This window comes from Prionailurus bengalensis, chromosome D2 (genome assembly GCF_016509475.1).
Source record: "Prionailurus bengalensis isolate Pbe53 chromosome D2, Fcat_Pben_1.1_paternal_pri, whole genome shotgun sequence".
NCBI classification, from domain to species: domain Eukaryota; kingdom Metazoa; phylum Chordata; class Mammalia; order Carnivora; family Felidae; genus Prionailurus; species Prionailurus bengalensis.
In genome coordinates this window covers 36,738,980-36,758,187 of record NC_057351.1, presented here as the reverse complement: position 1 = coordinate 36,758,187, position 19,208 = coordinate 36,738,980, and the positions used below count along the sequence as shown (strand labels likewise).

Here is a 19,208-nt window from a genome sequence, read left to right as displayed (position 1 = left end):
CTGAGATCTCCCTCTTCCTTGTTCTTCAGCGTGGTCTTTGCCGGTATTTCACTGACATGGTTCATGGGTGACATTACTGGAAGCTCCAGTCTGTACACCGAGATGCGGAGATATGGGTCCTCATCTAAGGGCAGAAGAGGTTGTATTTCCTTGTGAGGACTTAGATGTCTTCAAGTGTGGCTCTAACTTTATTTTCACATTTTTGGTAGCATGAGAGGTAGAAGATAATTCTGTGTTCTGTACTTCATCCCTTCCTCTTGAAAGCACCCGACACATTTATTGGTAACCATGTCGCCACATGTTCTCTCTCTTTCTTAGTGCCCAGAGCTGGTTGAAATAAACTTTCACCAGCAGGAGTAAATTCATGTTGACAATAAGGGGTTGAGGGAAAGGGAAGGGCACTTCCCTCTTGAGCATTTCGCGAAGAATTTGCTGATTCACCTGCGTGGGTGTTGAAGATGGTCCCAGCATGGGGTGCTTGTGGGACAGTGATCCATAGAGGCTCCCAGGGCTGAAGGAGTCCTGACTTCACTGTATACCCTGGAGCGGTGTGCCATGTCAGGTGCTGGTGTTTGAACTTGCTATTCAGGACTGAGGCACAATCTGTGCATTGAACTGTTTTAGAAGGTATTTGGAAAAGTTGTATCTAGGACTGAGCTAATCATCCTTTCCTTTCATGATTCACTGTTCTTCCAGACCAGTGCCAAGAAACAGGATTCATTTTTAAAAGTGATACCTAATGGAGGTCGTATCGAGAGGGATTTTGGACTGTGCCAACCACATTAGCCTAAAATCCTAGGAAGAAAGTTTCCTTTCATACAAATGCCACAGTGTGAACTTTTACCCCTTTATTCTCATTGTGAGAATTCTTGCTAGTTCCCATGACCCTGCAAGGTGAACTCGGTCACAACCACACAAGGAATTTGTTGGTCTACTATGTGTGGCAAGACACTGGGTTCAAAGACAGGAGCTAGTGGGGGAGGAGCAAAGGAGTGAGCTATGGTGGCACAGTTTGGCCACATCTTTGACTGATGGCAGCAAAAGTAACCACCAGCCACTGGGGTTACCCGTCTGCGTAAGGCACCACTTTTTCTGTGTTCAGATAACCACTAGGCTCTAAAACTTTGGCTAGAGAGTCAGTGGAGAAAAGGAAGGAGCCATTCAGGCTGTATGCGGTTGTGTCTTGGCACTGGCCACCCATACCAATCACAGCAAAATGTGTGTCCCCTGTGTGGGGCTCATGATACCCAGTGTGTGTAATTTCCATTTCATACAGGAGAAACCATAATTGGAGGGATTTCTCAGCTCTGCAACTTAATCCCAGCATTGATGGAGGCCAGGGGAAGAAAAACTTAGGGTGGGATTGTCCCATCCTCTCAGAAACATCCTGTGCGTGAGATTGTCGTCCTTCCCGCCCTCCCAAATGAGCCCCACCGTGGAAAACATGGAGCTCTGGGCTGTGTGTTGAAGCCATAACTGGTACTGACAGCTCGGGGGTGGGGTGTGGGGGTCGCCTCTTCTGATTCATCGGTCTTCCCGCCGTCCTCACACCATCAAACAAAAGAAGATTTCATCCACCCCGTGTGAGTCCTCGCACCTTTGACCATTAACAATAAGTTAGAAAAACCCATTCCAACCTGAGCCCCTTCATGCGCCCACATAAACCCTTCTTCTCCAATTAAAAAATGTCTATCTCTACGCAGAACTCCACTGGCAGAGCTCCAATAGCAATCCCTGGGCTTCCCTTGCTGGTGGTGGGGCTGGGTGGTGCCCGTTTGACAGAGCTGGTGGACTCAAAGAGCAGTGGCGAGAGTGGGCTTTTCATTAAATATGAGCAGATGTGAGATGTAGAGGGTTTGACAATTAGAAATGGCAGGAGAAGGGCCCTTGAATCAAAGTGAGGTCAGATGGGCGGATCAGATTACTTCTCTTACATTCTTTAGTTGTTCTGAAAATCATTTTGAATTAGTGTCAGCAGAGCCTTGATGGGTTTTGCCCTTTGTCTTTTATGCTAGGGCCGTATTGTTTCCCAAGACACTCATTAAAGGTCATTATATTATTATGGAGCTTTGCTTTGGTCGCAGTTTCCCAGTTGAGCCAATGCTCTTTGGAGACTGCCTAATTCATTTCTCTTTTGCCTTTAGTCTCCCTCCTTGCTGTTTTTTTTTTTTTTTTCTCATAAGGGGAAAGATTTCCGTTTTCAAGGGACGTTAAATTGAAACACAAAGTCCCATTATGTGTTTTCTGAAGTGGGAAGAAAAGTAGCCAGTTCCCAGAGGAGTAGTAATATATTAAAATGTTCACACAGTTTTAAAAATCTGCCTTCTAACAGCAGGGCCTGCTTGCTCGGGGCACCTCTCCTTGGAGGTGTGGCCCATCATCGAGGATCTGTTGTTGCAAAGATTCTGTTCCAACAGTTGTCTTCTTTTGAATTCGAGAGATGTAAGGTCAGACTGTGCAGACAGAAAGATCTTCAGAGAAGGAGGACTCCTTTACAAAAGGCGTAAAAAAAAAAACAGTGTCAGAAAAGTAAAGCAAATAGTGACCAGCAAGAATTCATCCAAGACTATGTTTTCGACAAGACTGAATTGTTCCATATGGTAGGCTAGAATTGGTGCACAAAACCTCATTTTCTGATCATCCTGGTTTTGTTTCTATTCCAGCTGATCCTGGGCAGAAGAACCAGAAAAGGACACCAGAATGAAATGGGCCCAGAGTTTTTACAGAGTTTATATATATATATATATATATATATATATACACACATATATACACACATGTATATGTGTGTATATATGTGTATATATATAATATATATGTGTATATATATATAATATATATGTATATACATATATATATATAATTATGTCTAGCAACATACACACATACACACACACATAAATATAGATGTAAGTTCTAATCAGGGCCATTTTCCCTCCCTACAGGTTTATAAAGTAGTGCTTTTTCTCTGTTCAGAATTTATTCTTTTATTTCAGTCTGCCTCATGTGATTGCTAAGTCTAATAGAGAGGGACAATGGAAATTATGATGCAGTGTCAACATATAGGACCCTATTGATTCAAACCTCCTGAGACCTGTGTGACACAGTGCTGGCTACAAACCGTCAGCAGCCCTGGCACGAACAAATTCAACATGTGCTGGAAGAGAAACAGATCTTTAGACTTGCACTTGGAAATAGTTTTAGCTAAAGTACACATGCGATCACTCACACCCACTTTTCAATCTACTAATAGTTTAAACCTGCGCAATTACATACACCCTTTTGCAAACTACTGTAGCTAATTTTAAATGGCGTGTGACTTTTATTTCGGGTATAAATATAATACAAGGAGGCATTCAACTCCAATGGTTAAGCTGAGAGGACAAGTCCAATACCATTAGGTTGAAGGGATACATACCAAAATCAGTTTAGTGTAATCTTGAGTCTTGTCAGATAATAAACAAAAATCAGCTTATCCCGAGTAGCCTTTGGTTTGTACAGGCAGAGAATTAACATTGTCAATAGAACTAAAGTCACTCGAGTGAACTAATGGCATTTTGAAGTACATAAAATCAGATACGAGGGCAAGGGGTGGAAATAGCTCTAGGAAAATGTCTATAACAGGACACACCCTGCACGGACAGTCTCCAATGCCTGTTAAGGAGGGGTTTGAGTTAATAAGCTGTATTTAAAAACCAACAGCCTATCATTATCTGATTCTTTTTGTGTGTAGTTTTGGGTGACTCCCTCAAGCTCCCATCAAATTGTATTTGTAAATGTCTCCTATGAATCTACGTTCACTTCTGGTCCCTGAAACCGAAAACTCTTCCCACCACGGCCATCAGTGATAGAAAGATAGAAACAGGAGAGTCAAAGGAAACTCAGCTAAACATAGTATTCCATGCATTCTTTAAGCCCATTCATTCTGCGTCTGTAATTTCTCCTATTTTTCTTGTGCATGCTGGTATGATCTGTCTCTCTGACTCTTCCTCCCTCTACCCCTCTCCTTCTCTATATCCATGACGGTAAATATGGAAGCAGCCTTTGGATTCCTCTCTAGTTCTTTGTTACCCCAGTGCACACTCCCTGGTTTGGCCATTTGCACTTCATTGCAGTACGTGAAAACAGGAAGGCAACTAGGGCCAGACAGCCATTTAATCCTTCCAAGAGACTGACGATGTACCTGGGAGGGCGTCTTCGGGCACTTTTGTTGGTAGCAGGCAAGGTTACAGAATCCAATGCCTCTCACTCGATTTTGTGGTAGCCACCTTTAACAATGGGTTGATTGGAAATATGCCTTCCACGTGCTTCCACAGTGGTCAGTTCGTTAAATCGGCTTTGCAAGGCAAGAAATCATACATGGGCAAAATTTCCTTTGAAAAGAATCCTCTTCAAATGCCTATCTTTAAAGGGTTTCATTCATAATAAATAGATGCTTTCTTTAGTTTGATGTCAGGTGAAGTAGTTGACTTGTACTCGGGGACCTCGTGCTTCTCCCACAAAAGGTGTTGTTGAATTCTTTATGCTAAATATTCTATGAAGAACCACTTCATACAGATAAAGGAGAGAGGGAATATTCAGGCAAAAGGCAGCCAACTTTTCAAAAGAAATACTTTGAAACAGAGTTAGGGGACAAGAAGTAGAAAGGTCAGAATGAGGAAAGACGGAAGGGTCCCTTGTGTGTCCCTCTGTCACTTGGACACCTCCCTTCCCAGGAGTATGACACTTTAATAAGTGACTCAGCTCTTCAAGGACAAACTAGAAACGACGTTGGCATGCCACAAGTAAGCTGAGCAGAGGTTCTTTTGCAAGGTGACGTGGAAATTATGTTTGCAATTTTACTCAGGACAGTGGCCGCTTGTCACGTTACTCAGCCTGACAGCCCCTACCACCGGGCAGCGGATTCTCCATCTTTCCTCCATGGTGGAGGACAGATGTGGCCAGTTAGCTCTCCATCTCCCTCCCTCCTCCACTATCTCGGGCGACAGATGCCAGGGCCAGTCCGCCTTTCACTTGAGCTTTCTTGTCAAGGCTCTGCCTTGAGCCCAAATGCTGACCTTTACTGTATGAAATAAAGTACTGATGAACAAGCAGAGGTTTGAATTGGAGCAGGCTTGGAGCAAATGTCAGGTCCATCTCTGCCTCCCTCCTCCACCTGCACCAGGAGCCCGGATTAGACCCAGTCTGGAGTTTGCAGTGCCTTAGGCTTTATGGGTCTGGGGAGACATAACTTATTAACAAAGAGTTATTAAATTTTTATCAATTTTACAACACAATGTAAATGCCTCCTATGAATCTACATTGTATTCATTATCATTTAAAACGTTAATTAAGTCAAAGTTGCATTTAATTTCTCTCTAAATGGGCCTCTGGGAAGAGGCTTTTAGAAACATCTGTGGGAGCGTGCGGCTCGTGGAGACAGGGAATCCCCCAGCCGGTGTTCAGGATAGCCCCCTGAGTTGATTGCCATCGCGTGTCTGCAGTTAATTTGTTGTGATGCGATTGGGCATCGTCTCAAATTAGTATCAGACCAATAATGGTGTTAAGTCACTGAAGAGAGTCTTGTGGGGCGGCAGCACGGGGCCCCACCACACCCTGCCTTCAAGTCCCATCCAGAAGGAAACAAGCCCTAGATGTGCAGCTTGCCTGGTCTCAGTCACGCCTGGGATTCCCCCTCCTCGGATGGTGCCCATCGCTTCACTTCATCTGAGCTGGATGTTTGTCATCTGGCCCAACAGATTCAAGACATTTGCCTGCATGCTCATAGGAAAGATCTTAGCGTTTGGGATCTTTGATTCAGGTTTAAGCCTAGAAGCAATGAGCATAGGGGGAACCATTTTCAGAGGGGAGTGGATGTGGAGATTATAAACAGATCAGGCTTATCGGTGAGGAGAGAAGGGTGAAGCTTGCTAAGGTGTGCTGAAAAATTCTTCTCCCTTTTTGAGAAGAGGTTGATGCTTTTGTCTTATCCAAGTAAAGGTCCACTCTCCAGGCAGATCTATTGTTATATTTGTCCTCCGTTGCACAGAACCCGGGGTTTCTTAAGGTGGCAGTGGTAGGAAATGGCTAAAGCTTCACTTAGATTCACGTTAAGACTAGGCTTTGTGTAAGGTCTGCTCTTAGTGTGCAAGGTGCTCTGCCAACACAGCCAGGGTGTGTGTGTGTGTGTGTGTGTACATATATATGTGTGTATATCTTGTTAAATCTAGCACATAGCATTTTCTGCATTGTAGACACTATGTCCTTTATATATATTAACTTAATCCTTTTCACGAGGTAGTAACTGTTATTGGTGGTTGAGGTGGCTGTAAACCGAGGCGGCTATAAACTGTGCCGTTTACAGATGAGGCAACTAAGGCACAGAGAGGTTCAATAACTTGCCTCAGGTCTTGCCTGAGTCAGCAGGTGGGGCTGGGATTCAAAAGCAAGCTGAGTGGCTCCACAGGCTGTGGAGCAAGTTGAGTTACTCAGATACTTTACATAGTTGAACAGCTGGTCACCCAGTTTGGCTGGAGTCTATGACCTGTTCCCTGGGGGAGGAGCCCTGAAGGGGTTTTGTTCTTAATCTGCAATACAATAGAAAGCATTCAGAGTGTTTGATCTGGGAAAGGACCACAGAGACTTTGTTTTAAGAAGTGTAGTGGTGGGGCAACTGTGGAAGCAGGGGCCAGCCTGATGAGACAGTTGGGAGACTCCCCCTGAGGGTGGGGAAGACCAGCAGAGGGGAAGCTGTGGTCGCAGGAGACCTGGAGAGCTGCTCTGAGAAACCCTAGGAAGGAAGGCCGGAGCTACAGCGTCCAGGACTCTGCAGCTGAAGCACATTATCCAAATGCAGATCCGAGAAATTAAAAATCTTTTTAAAGAACGTTTAATTAATGACTCTGAAGCAGTTGAGTTGCCTTAGTTAAATTTCTTGAGTTTAATTCTCCCCAGATGACCCAGCAGTCATGATTCTTATTTGGACTCAGTGGAGTTTTCTTCTGTCGGAGGGGAATTTACTAAAGCCTTGGTTGGAACTGGAGACCTACCAGGCTGCATCCACTATCCCCAGTCTTGGGGGATCTCCATCTCTTTTCCTTTTCTAACTTCGTATTTCTTCTTCCTCCCTTGCCATGCTCTCCATTTCCATTAGGGCTCATGTCTTTTGAGTGTGTTGATGGGGACAGAGTCAGGTAGCTCTGAACTGGTGCCATGAACGGTATTGGCCCAGGCTGGGCAGAGAAACAGCGTAAATGAGCACCACCAGCAGGGACATGTGACCGGCCCCGAGGGTCTTGGCTTAAGCTCCAAGTGGTAGCTTCAGCCTGACCTCATGAAAATTATTTTTCAAATCCCTTGTATGGCAATGAGACTTTTCTCTCCGTGTCTTTCTCAGGGAGACAGCATGTCTCCTTACATCCATGGAGGAAAAACAATAATAAAGTACTTCACATCCCATTCGCTGAAAATTCACTGTAGTTTTCAACCACTTACCCCACTCCAGTGGAAATACAAAACACATTTCCTGTGAAGTGCTGCCACACAAAATCTGGGGAAGTCATGTGGCATTTCTAAGTACCATGGTACAATTTTCTTCTCTGTTCACAAGACCTTTTTTTCATCGTGGCCGTATATTGGCCATCCTTGGCTGTAGGATTTGTACATGCCATTGACCCCAAAAGGTCATTAAAACAACACAGAAAAGCACTAGAGTCCTACGTTTCCTGACAGTGCTGGGGCATGCGTGCTGAGAATGCCAACTTTGGGGGTGGAATGAGGCAGAATGTACCCACTCAATTGGCTGTATGTTGTTTTCCTCTCTCGGAGGCGTTCTCCCAAACCAATATGTTGAATTACCTAGATAATCAGGGAATCCTTCATCCCCATATTTACTTACAAGGGTTCTGCTTCCCCAGCCAACCATTTTCCCAAGAGGAATCTAAATGTGCAGAAACAAAGCCAGCATTGTCAGAACCTCACACTGAAAATCTCAGCATTAAAGGGAACTTTTTGTAAATGGCTAGATGGTGCCTAGTTTCAAGGGAGATTCTAGACATGCCCATAGATTCTTGTTCTGAGGAGACATTCTTCTGGAGTCCAGCTCAGACAAACTGGGTGAAGGGTCTGGAGACTCAGAGACCTTTCTTCTCTGACCATCTCACTTGGTCATCCTCAGAAGGAGCTATCCTCCCACAAACAAGGGAAATAGCAATCAAGAATCTCTTCTGGTAAACCTAAAGGCCCCCCATTCTATCCCCTTCAATATAGCAGGGTGAATACTGCAAATACTCCCAGAGAATATTCCAAATATTCCTAGAAAAAACCCTATGCAAACTCAAAGTGGAAGCTTCTGAAGCAGATCAATATTAGGGATGGTCAGTTGCACTGAGAGACCAAGCAAAGTGAGAAAGACTGCTTCCTGGAGCTGGAGTCACTCAAGATGCACCAATAGTGTGTAAAGGGGCATCTGTAGGCCACAAAATGTGGGCCATCTTCTGGGAGTGGAGCTGACTGCTTGCAGTAAAAAGTGATCTCCACTTTGGCCAATGGCATCTTTCTGGGCTGGGGCCTATTGGATTGCACTCAGTCAAGAAAGGACATAGAGGCTGCCTTCCTTCCCTCCAAGGTCAGAAATGCAGTATGCTGGCATCATTGGCTGGGCTTCAGGTGTTGGCAAGAATACCTGAGTAGGAAATGGCCTGAAGGATTCCAGTTGAGTAAATATTTGATGAGTAAAAGAATGAATAAATGAAAGGATTCTCAACCATCAGTTAAAGGAATAGATGGTATGCCAGAAGCAGGATCACATGGATCCATGAAGTTCCCTAAAAATTTCTAAACAACTTTATAGCATATATATATATATATATATATATATATATATATATATATCATCCCTTATCTTATTGAAACTGCCATATATATATGATATATGATATATATATATCATATATCATATATATATGATACAAGAAGATTACAAGGAGGAAATGTAGCAAGAAAATCAAGGACATAACTGGTGACCCTTGAACATTATCAACTAGTAGGTACAATCCCATATTCTTTGTGAAGACTAAAAATTGGGAAAGAAGATCTAGAAACAATGAAATCAGATCCAGATTAAAACAGATCTAGACAGAATTGAATCACAATAGGCAAAAATCCACCAATGAGCCAAATGAGAGAGATACCACCATACAAAGGGTATGTAGAGCATATCTCCTCAAAAATTGAGGACTTGTGGCATTTGCATTCAGTGAGACTGATCATTTTCCTGTGAGTCAGGGTGGCACAAAAATACTGATGCCTTGGGTAGGGCCAGTATGAGGAGAGGGACCTGTTTGCGGAGAGCTGTGACCATTTGCACATGGCTGCACCAATCTGCCCCAATGTGGGGGAACATTTAAGTCCACTCATGACTATTAGAATCATTGACTCTGACTTAAGGTAGGCAGATCGAATCCAACAGCACCCAAGTGGGAATTCTTCCCACCTCAAGGTATCCAAAGGCTGTGTCTCATGGCTATTTCCTATTAAGTGTCATTATTCTGTTTATTCTGCTTGAGACAAGGAGGGGGCAGAGAGCTTTCCAGATTGCTTGCAGAGCTCTCAGGTTGCACCAAGCATTCTCTTACCTTTGAGTGGCTTTGAATTACTCTCTGCATTTTGTCAAGGTCTATCTGGCCATTTCTTCAGTGCAGATGAGTAAATTTCCACATATGGCCTGTAACATATCCAACTGAGAGAACACATCCAGCAGTGATGCTTCAAAGCCAAAGCCCTAAACAGGTGTTACTGAAAAAGAAAGTATGGTGACCTGCAGAGTAGAGAGACCCTGTGAAAATGACAGAATGAAACTTGCTAAGAATGCAGAGGGTAGAGGAAGGGGCTACGATCACGTGGCCTGGAAGTCTTGGGACATGGATATGAAATGTGCAAGCGGCTAGTTGCTGGAAGAGCCATTCCTTCGCAGATATCCTCAATGAAGATAAAGATGGATGTCCGATAGTCAGACATCTCCTGTCTTTTCTCAGCTATCTCGCTGGGGATTCCCAAGCCATTCATCTCACTGTGCAATGAGCTAAGTGATTCTCCTTGGCAATTAAGGCCTGAAATTCTGGGGAACCTCAGAGCAGGGAAAGGGAGGGAAGCGGTGGGATTTGTGTGTTTTCTGCAGACTTTGGAAATCAGTACTGGAGCAGTCGTGTTTTGATATATTCACCAAATGGATGCTCAGTGCATGCCAATTGCTATAATAAGAGTAATGGCTTACACATGTATGAATCTTTATTTTTCTCATTTCGTCTAAGGGAACCCAGGATAGACATCCTCCCTTACTACTGTGGGACTTTGGGCAAGTATTAGAACTTCTCTATCCCTTTGTTTCCCCATTTGTAAAATGGAGATAATAATAGGACCTGTCTCATAGAGCACCGGTGACTGTGGCCTTATCATCCCTTATCTTATCGAAACTGCCTTATGACTTTTCCATTTCTACCACGGACACGGATAGTGTGTTACTGGAAGATGGAAGGGATGTTGGAGAGCAAACGAGGGGAACAGAGGGTGGGGAGGGATGACACTTCTTTCCTTTCAAATTCTATCAGAATTTCTTTTCTTGATGATGGTCTTGATCTCTACCCATCTTTGAGGTCTGGTTGTGTTGATGCTTCCCATCATCACCTTTCCTAAATTGCTTTATAAGTAGTCGAGTTCTGCTTCTTGTTGATTTTCTCATTAGTGAGATTAGTGTGAGGATCTGGGCCAAATGGGGCCCAAATCCTTTAGCTAAGCCCTGCCTTCATCCCAACCTCTGGAATGTTATCAGCATGGTAGTTTTGCTTGAGATCAAATCAGGGCAACATAGGAACTGTCATTTTTCATTTGCTGGAGCCCTTTGATCCCATTTGGGGTTTATTTGTTTCAACTGAAAAATACGATCGCTCTTGCATACATCTATCCCGTAGAGTACTTTTTTTTATTTTTATTTTTTTTTTCTGTTAGAGATCAAATCAGAGTTGTAAGTTGTGTGGTCATTACTTATCACCACCAGATTTCACAGCCTACACCTTATTTCTGTTCTTACAAAATCACCAGCCTTCTCTGCTGTATAACGAGCACTTGCGGGGAAGCTAAAACAATATGCCTTCGTGGGTGCTTGGGTGTTAATTTATTTCACAGTTTCCTTTGCAGATATAATCAGAGTCACCTATCACATCCCTGTTTCTTCCTTTTATTGTGTTCCTTTGCTATCACGGTTGTGTGATCTTTTTCTGAAAAATGACAGGTAGTGTTTCTCTGCTCACTGTATCAGTGACTTATATTTTCCACGACTTCTCTATTGCCGTTTTAAAAATATAACATTTTATAGATGTAATCTTAGTTATTTATAACTCAGGTTTTGTTATATGAGAAAATTTCCTAAATGACACCTTGCTTTAGGTACATTTTTTTTAAAGAAAGGGAAAAAATATTCACAGCAAAAAGATTTTCCTCCAAATTGTAAATGAAGGAAAAGCTCTCAGTTAGTAAGATTATAATGCATTTTTCCTGATTTCTTAGCACGTTGAAATGCATGAAAATTATTTTTATGTAAGTGATCAAGTTGTGTTGTTTAATAACACGTTGTTAGAGGAAAAAGAGGTATCCCTTTCGATTTATTTGGATATTTACTGGGTGACTTACAGTGCTTTACATATTAGAATTGGTTTGTCAACAATTAACATTCTAGGTTTTTATATAACCCATACTTCAGGTAATAGAGGATTATTAAACTGCAACCAGTGTGTTAGAAATCTGCCGGCTGGTAATAAAATTCTTATGTATAACAGCAGCTGAGAAATACTGCTGTATATTTATGCATAGATTGCAAGATAGATGATGGCCAGCAAACCACAGAGGGGCTTGAAATGCAAATTGACCAGCAGGTGGCGCTGCTTTTCTAGAAATGAAACCCTCTACCTGGATGTATTCTAGGTACTCCCCCTTGCACCCCCCACACACTTTCTGCCTTTTCCAGATACTCCTTTATTTCTCCAAAATGAATTTCTAAAACTGAGTTTGTGTGTTTGTTTATTGAGGCGATATACCTCCACTAAGACACCACCTCTCAATTGCTAAGATTTCTTTAAATCCAACTTGCTTGATTTAAGGCTCATTTGGAATAAATCCTAGTTAAATAAATGTTATTATATTTTTCAAAGGTAACTACTCAATGCCAGATTCTTACCCCTAAGACTGGATTACCTCCACCATCTGATTATTGTTATGTGGCAAGTCCCCATTTTTATTTAATACTTATTTATACAAATTAATTCCCTAGGCTTCATTCCACACCAGACCAAGGTGGGTCATTTTTACAAAGGTGGCTTAGTTACTGGATTAATGTACTATATAGAGATAATTTTATCATGATGCCCTTTCATCAAGAATTACTTAGAATCCAAGTTAACCAAAGAATGTTGCTTTCTCACTGGGACAAAACTAAATTTCTGACATATAGGATCAGAGGTTTTCGCGTTGTCTTTTTAAAACAAAGTTATCCACACAAAGGCTGATCAGCTTTTAATTTGGGCATCAATGAAGCAAAACAAACATATAAGGAAAGCTATTTTGGGGGGTTCTTTTGTCCACACATAGCCTATTTTTCATTTTTTTAAAGACAAAACTATGTTTTTGTTCCTTTTTTTTTTAAACCTACACTATTTCTTTTATACAGGGTGTTTGGGTGTAAACATGGACCTACAGAGGGGCAATGGATTTATTGGGGTTACTGAAGGGGAGAATTAAAATACATCCCAGGGCGACTCATTTATATCTTCATCTTATTCATTATTAAGTGCTACCTATCAGACTACAAAGAACTTTGAATGCAAGTAATTGACTTGTTTTCTAATTTAAAATTTCAAACCCACTAATCTTGAAATGCCAGTAAGAATCTTCTCCCTCTCTTTTTTTTGTTAAGTAATTTCTACCCCCCAAATGGGGCTGATCTCATGACCCCAAGATCAAGAGTCTACCGACTGAGCCAGCCAGGCACCGCAAGAATTTTCTCTTTTGAGTTTGTAAATTTCTTTTGGCATTCTGGCCTAAGGGGTGCAGGTCAAGGATCCAGATAACATAATGTACATTCTTCTTTTATTCACTTCTATGCTTTTGACAGAGAAAATGCTGAAGTGTTATTGATTAAGTGAAACCAAGGAGTAGAGGTGGGGGAAACCTTTCTTTCTCAATGAATCCACTTGAAATCACTAGTTTTGTTGAAAATGTTTTTCAAAGTGTGGACTGTAATCAGTTTTCTTGTTGAAGTCAAACCCTGATGATTTTCCTTCCAGTTCTTTTTAAATGGGACAGGATCATCTCCAGTAAAGACAGGAAATACTGTCCCAGAGTCAAGGTCAGATTTACCTGGCCAGGCTCTGAGGGAACAGCCTTGTGAGTTTCATAGGACCCCCTTTCCAAGGCCATAAATAACTTTATTTTGCTCTCAGATACACTCTCCAGAGTAAAAAACGAGACCTCCAAGGGAACTGGACCACTGCCAGGAGCCTCTTTCTCCTGTTTAGTTTTATGCACACACGTGTGTATCTCATTTTTGGACCCTTATAATTTGGAAGTGGGCAGAAAGAAAGTAAGCTGAGTGAAGGGTTTTTGATAGACTCTGCCTAGATGTAAACCACCGGCCTCCCTCTTTGAATTTGAGTACTTAAATTCAAGGAAAAGTAACTTTCAGAGGATTCAGATTAGTATCTAATATTCATAGTTTTGTCTTTGGGAATTTAAAGCCATACGCTGTCTTGTCCCTTATGCTCCCAACTGTGCCATCAAATAGATCTGCCTGCTTTAGCCAAATGGATTTTCCCCTAGTTCCCTAGCTTAGTGCCCTCCCATCTCCTTGCCTTTGTTCAAGCTGTCCCCTCCATGTAGCATGCCCTTCCCACCCTGGGCTGCTGCCCACCCTTTCTTCAGCATGGTGGCTTTGGTGGCCTCAGTGTTCCAGGGGCCATGTTTGGTTCTGAGGATATGTAGCTCAACGAGGCTAACATCTCTGTACATCCAACCCTTGTTTCAAGCCTGACTTTTATTTTTTTTCTTGACTACCCTACGCCTTCTAGCATTTACCATATGAGGCATTTCTTTTAGCCCTCATCTGACCTTATCATGTGGCACCTTTGTAGTGTTGTTTCATGTAATATATGTAAATTATTTCATGTACATTTCATTATATATATAATATGTTGCAGCTATATATATATACATATATACATACATATATACATATATATACATATATACATATATATGTGTGTGTGTGTGCATATATATATATATATATATATAGTGCAGCTGTATCATCTCTCCAGCTAGGCTTGTGGTTCTCTCCTACTATGCATCTTTAAAACAAGAAAAAGCAAAAGCAATGCCCAGCCTCAGCCTCTGCCCTCACGATTTTTGTTGAATCGGGTGTGAAGTGGGACTCAAATGTGTGCTCTATAAAGTTTTCCAGGTCATTTTATTGAAAGGCAGTGTTGAAAGCCACTGAGCTAGGCCACTTTTCTTGGACCAGGAATTCTGTTTTCTGACTATGTAGTGCTTTAGGATTGAGTCTGGGAGGAAATGCTGGATAATTATTTGGGGCTGGAGAGTTATGAGGCCTTCTGACCATGGCTGGCTCCTGTAGTATCTGTCAATTGACCTAAGAGAGCATGGAGCCCAGAACCATTGCAGATTTGAGCTGAAGAGGCCCTTGTGCTTAGTGAACACCAATCCTCCAGGAGGGGAAGTGTCTTTCCAAGGCCACACCTTTGATCCAAGCCCGATGAACTTGGCCTCCGCTTTGTGCTTCTTCCCTCTGCAACACTTACTGCTCTGAACTGGGAGCTATTTATTAGGAACCTTACCAGGGGCCCAGGACTATGAGACATTCAGAGGTTTGTAAACTATAGTAAAGAAGTGTATACGTCTAGTTGGGGAATAGGATATATTGAAATGGAAAACCAATTGTAATGCAAAAAAAATAAATAAGGAGATGTCAGAGGGATGTGGGATGAGAAATGCCAAGGGGTTTGTAAAGAAAGGAGGGATTCTATCTTGTTACACTTGCCTAGGAGGACTTCCTGGAGGAGGCAGGCTAACCTGTTTCTTGAAGGGTGGACAGAGTAGGTATATGGAAAGAAGACCTGTGGGAAGGAATAGTGGAAGAGTCACTGCCCCTCTGCCCCATCATTCTTCTGACCTGCACCATTGCCCACATGCATGCTTCCATCCCATGACCTCCCACTTGAAATCAAGGGATAGAGTCCCTCACAATCAGCAAGAATTTCCTGTAATTTAGAGGGAACAGTAGGGTTTCTCCACGTTTCCATCTGATTTTCATTTGTTATTGCTCTGAATGGTCCCAGCCTTCTCCAATTGTGGCCCATTTAAACATTTTCTGGCTTTTTGTTTTTATGACACTTGGCATAGCCTAATTATTTTGACCTGAGCCATTCCTTGGGGCCATGAGAAATATAGGACAAAGGTGGTAGTCAAACAAAAGCAGAGGATGGGGAGGGGGTGTTGAATCTCACCCTGTTGTAGTGCTCAGATACCAGATCAGTTACTGGGGGCAGAGGAGAGAGCATGAACCCATCTGAGCAGAACAAAGTCAAAAGAGAGCAGGTTGGCAGTGCAGAGAAGGACCCAATGGCCAAGAGCTCTAATTACTTTGATTACTCAAAGCCGCAATAACAATGAAGGGTAGCATTTATCCAGACCTTGCCAGGAACTCTTCTAAGCACTTCTTAGATTTCCAATCCATTGTCACAACAACCCTGTGAGGATGATACTCTGAGGATTCCCGTTTTACAGGTGAGAAAATTGAAGTTAGGTAATTTGCCAATACCTGGGTTCAGCCCCAGAGTGTGGGTGCAAGGCCTCTGTGTTAGCTCTTTCTCTTCTTGCAGCCCAATACGAGTTGACATATGTAGAGGGATTTCCCATACCTTGTAATCCTTCTCGCAGGGATGGTGCATTTGAGTGTCACTGGAGCCAGGGCCAGAGATGTCAAAGAAGGGTGCCTGCCAGGTAGGTGAGGTACAGTAGGCAGCACTCGGGTGTTTGACTAACTGGTGAGCCCATACCCCATGAGACACTCACCCTTCTGGAATGGGAGCCCAGTCTTCTGCAAGCTGTTCAAACAGACATTAGAAATGCATATTTTTATGGACAGTCTTCAGACTTAAAGATTGCCCTACACATAAAATCCTGTGGAGCAGCAGTGCTAGGCAGAGCACATCGGGACAGTATTTGGTCCTCAGGCTGTTAGCATGTGGCCCTGATAATCTCTTTTAACTCTATAGCCTCTCTAAATCCTGGTGTCCACCTCTGTCCAGCAGAGATAATAGCTGATCTTGTGACATTGCAGTGTTGAGTAACTTGTCTGAGATCAGAACAGTAATGAGGGTCACAGGTGGGACTTAGGCATGTGGCCTGACTCTAGAAACTTGTAACCTCATACTACTCTTATAAGCGGAATTCTGACAGCAATTGGTCTGGATTAGAAGTCAGCAGACCTGGGCCCTGGTTCTGGGTCTGCATATTACTGTAGTCTTGAGCCCAAAGAGAATGAGACCAGAATATCTCTAAATCCCTTCAAACCCTACTCCTGCATCCTACATCTTGTTTTCTATGTTGACCAGAAAAGGGGCCCACCATGCACTAGCATTTTAAAATGTTGCACGGGATATGTCTGAGGATAAATTATAGTAGAGCACAGATAATGATTTTGTAGTTCAAGAGCATCTTTAGAAGGTGACTATGCCCTTAAGAAATATACTAAATGCTGTGTTTAGCGTAAAATCACAATCCAGACTGGTCCTTACCTCCCAAGGTTAAAAACATACAGTATTTCTAAAGTGTTCTGGCAGAACATTCTTCATTGGGCCATGGAGGGTACCTAGCTTGCACTAAAAACCCATGCATTTTACCTTTATCTGAGCTTCAGAGAAAGTATCAGTGCAACCATCTGGAATACATATTAGAATTCTAGGTGGCTCTTGTCACAAACACCTCAATGGAAGATATGGTGTTTATGGGTGAACCAGAAATAATAGTGATATTAATAATAATGATGGTCCTAATCTACATAACATCTTATGGTTTAGAAAACAGTTTCACATACCCACCATTAGACACTAGGCTGGTCTTCAAGTAGAATTATTGGGGCAAACATTAATTTTTAAAACATAAATAGTACAATGAAAATATGATGGGCATTTTCTGCCAGTCATATTTGCTTGAAGCTGTTTAGGGGGAAGAAACACTAAAAGAGAAGGAAGGTAACATCTGAGTCAAAACATATAAGCAAATAAAAACTTTTACCCCAAAGTAGAAATGTAAATCAACATTGTGTTAACCAGAAGAAGTTGATGTGAAGTGTGAAATTAAGTCCATGAGAGACCTGACCCTTTCTCTCTGTTCTGTTTCTCACCCCAGGCAGGTGGCAAATCTCAGATTCCTGAGGCAGTATGATCTTTTCTCCACTCCTTTGGATGTCTGACAATTTGTAAATCCACAAGGAAACCTTTCTTGCAAGGGTCTCCCTTAACAATCTCATGCAAACAGCATGAAGTGATCAAAAGAATAACTCTGGTTTTATATCTGCCTTGCCCCGTTCTGAACAAGAGAGTGTGTAGACACACATGCAGATACTAACTAACATAACGTCTTGGTAATGACAGGCAGGGTGGGCAGACCCAGCAGGTTCTTGAGAACACTCTTGAGAAATGGGCAGGGCAGGGCCAGGGTTTGAGGAAAGAGAGTGAGGTACTTGCCTTGGACACCGAATTTAAGATGGCACCAAAACTGTCAGTAATCAAGATAAGTGATAGTTTCATGCAATATTTTTTTTTAAATCAAAGTGCAAAAAATCCATGATGAATAAAATGTCAGAATTTTAAATAAAGGTGGGATAGATAACAATTTTAATGCTGGCTTTTACATACTGAATAAGCACAACAAAAAAATGGCAGCACTTTCCATGTGCCAGGAGCAGTGTTCAGGACCTTATAGTCATTTTCTCCAGATACATTTCAGTGGGGCCTGATTTATCCTACAGTAAATCCAAATCTATTTGATAATAAACCATATTAGATAAAGAGTTCCTTTACAGGCTCCATAAATTCCATTACAGTCCATTTTGTCTTTGTTAAACATACGAGTTGAAAATTACAATCCCTTTATTCACTATGATCATTTTAGACACACAGCTCAAAAAGATCGGCATTAACTTAAAAAAAATATATTAGCATGCTTGTGTCTATGAAGTACCATTGTTTTCTGGGATCTAGCTGATGATTTTATTAAGTATCCTGAAAGGAGGGGAAAAAATCAAAGATAATTATAAATTTATAAATACATAATTCATCAGTATAAAGTGATTTTAATGGGATGGATACAGAATTATCTATTTCCTCATGAAAATAACAGAGATGTTCTGATTAAGCCCATAATCTACTATATGTGAAATTCTAACCAAACTGATGGGGCACATTTTCTTTTCTGAAACTACCTTTGATAAGAAATGCATTACAAACTCATCAGTTTGGCTTCCTGTTAACAAAGAGACAGCAGCCGTCTGGATCATTCTGGATTCACAGTGAAACTGCCACACCATGTATCCTCCAACTAAAGCCGTGCAAGTTTGACAAGGGGCAGATGAATCCAGGAGTTATTGTGCAGGGGTTTAAATCTATGCGGCAGCTGACGGTTGAAATAATCATCTATATATCGCTCTGAGCTAGCTGGGGAAAGGTTGAAGCTGTATATTTTCAACATATCTAGTCTAATGGTTAATCTGTTGTCTTGTGCGGGCTCTCTCAGGGTGGATTTGCAGCACATACTGACAGCTTCAAGGAATTGCTCATGGTCGATGTGGATTCTCAAAGTGCAGGGTAGATGAATCTGACTCCGCTTGAGTTGGAAAATGGGAAACTCACCTGACTGGTTTCCCCAAATGCGAGGGGACCTGCCAGACCCCTAGCAGGTTGGATAGCAGGGACCTTCGAACTACTAAACTACCTCTGCGCCTCCCGACTTCCCCAAATCTGTGCGCTTGAAGTGGGCTCCATGTGTGTTCCTTTTGTTGTCTGGCCATCGTGGCATATGGGGAAACACATTGTCATTTTTGGAAACCGGACGGCTAGGAAAATGTGAGAACAGTAATGAGAGCAGAGATCAGCAAACTTTTT

General features: G+C 42.2%; 1 protein-coding gene across 35 annotated transcripts in view; it reads left to right on the top strand.

The window, feature by feature from the left end:
• The window catches only part of KCNMA1 (potassium calcium-activated channel subfamily M alpha 1), a 733,580-nt gene that overhangs the window by 613,322 nt on the left and 101,050 nt on the right, over positions 1–19,208 (top strand). The window lies entirely within an intron of this gene.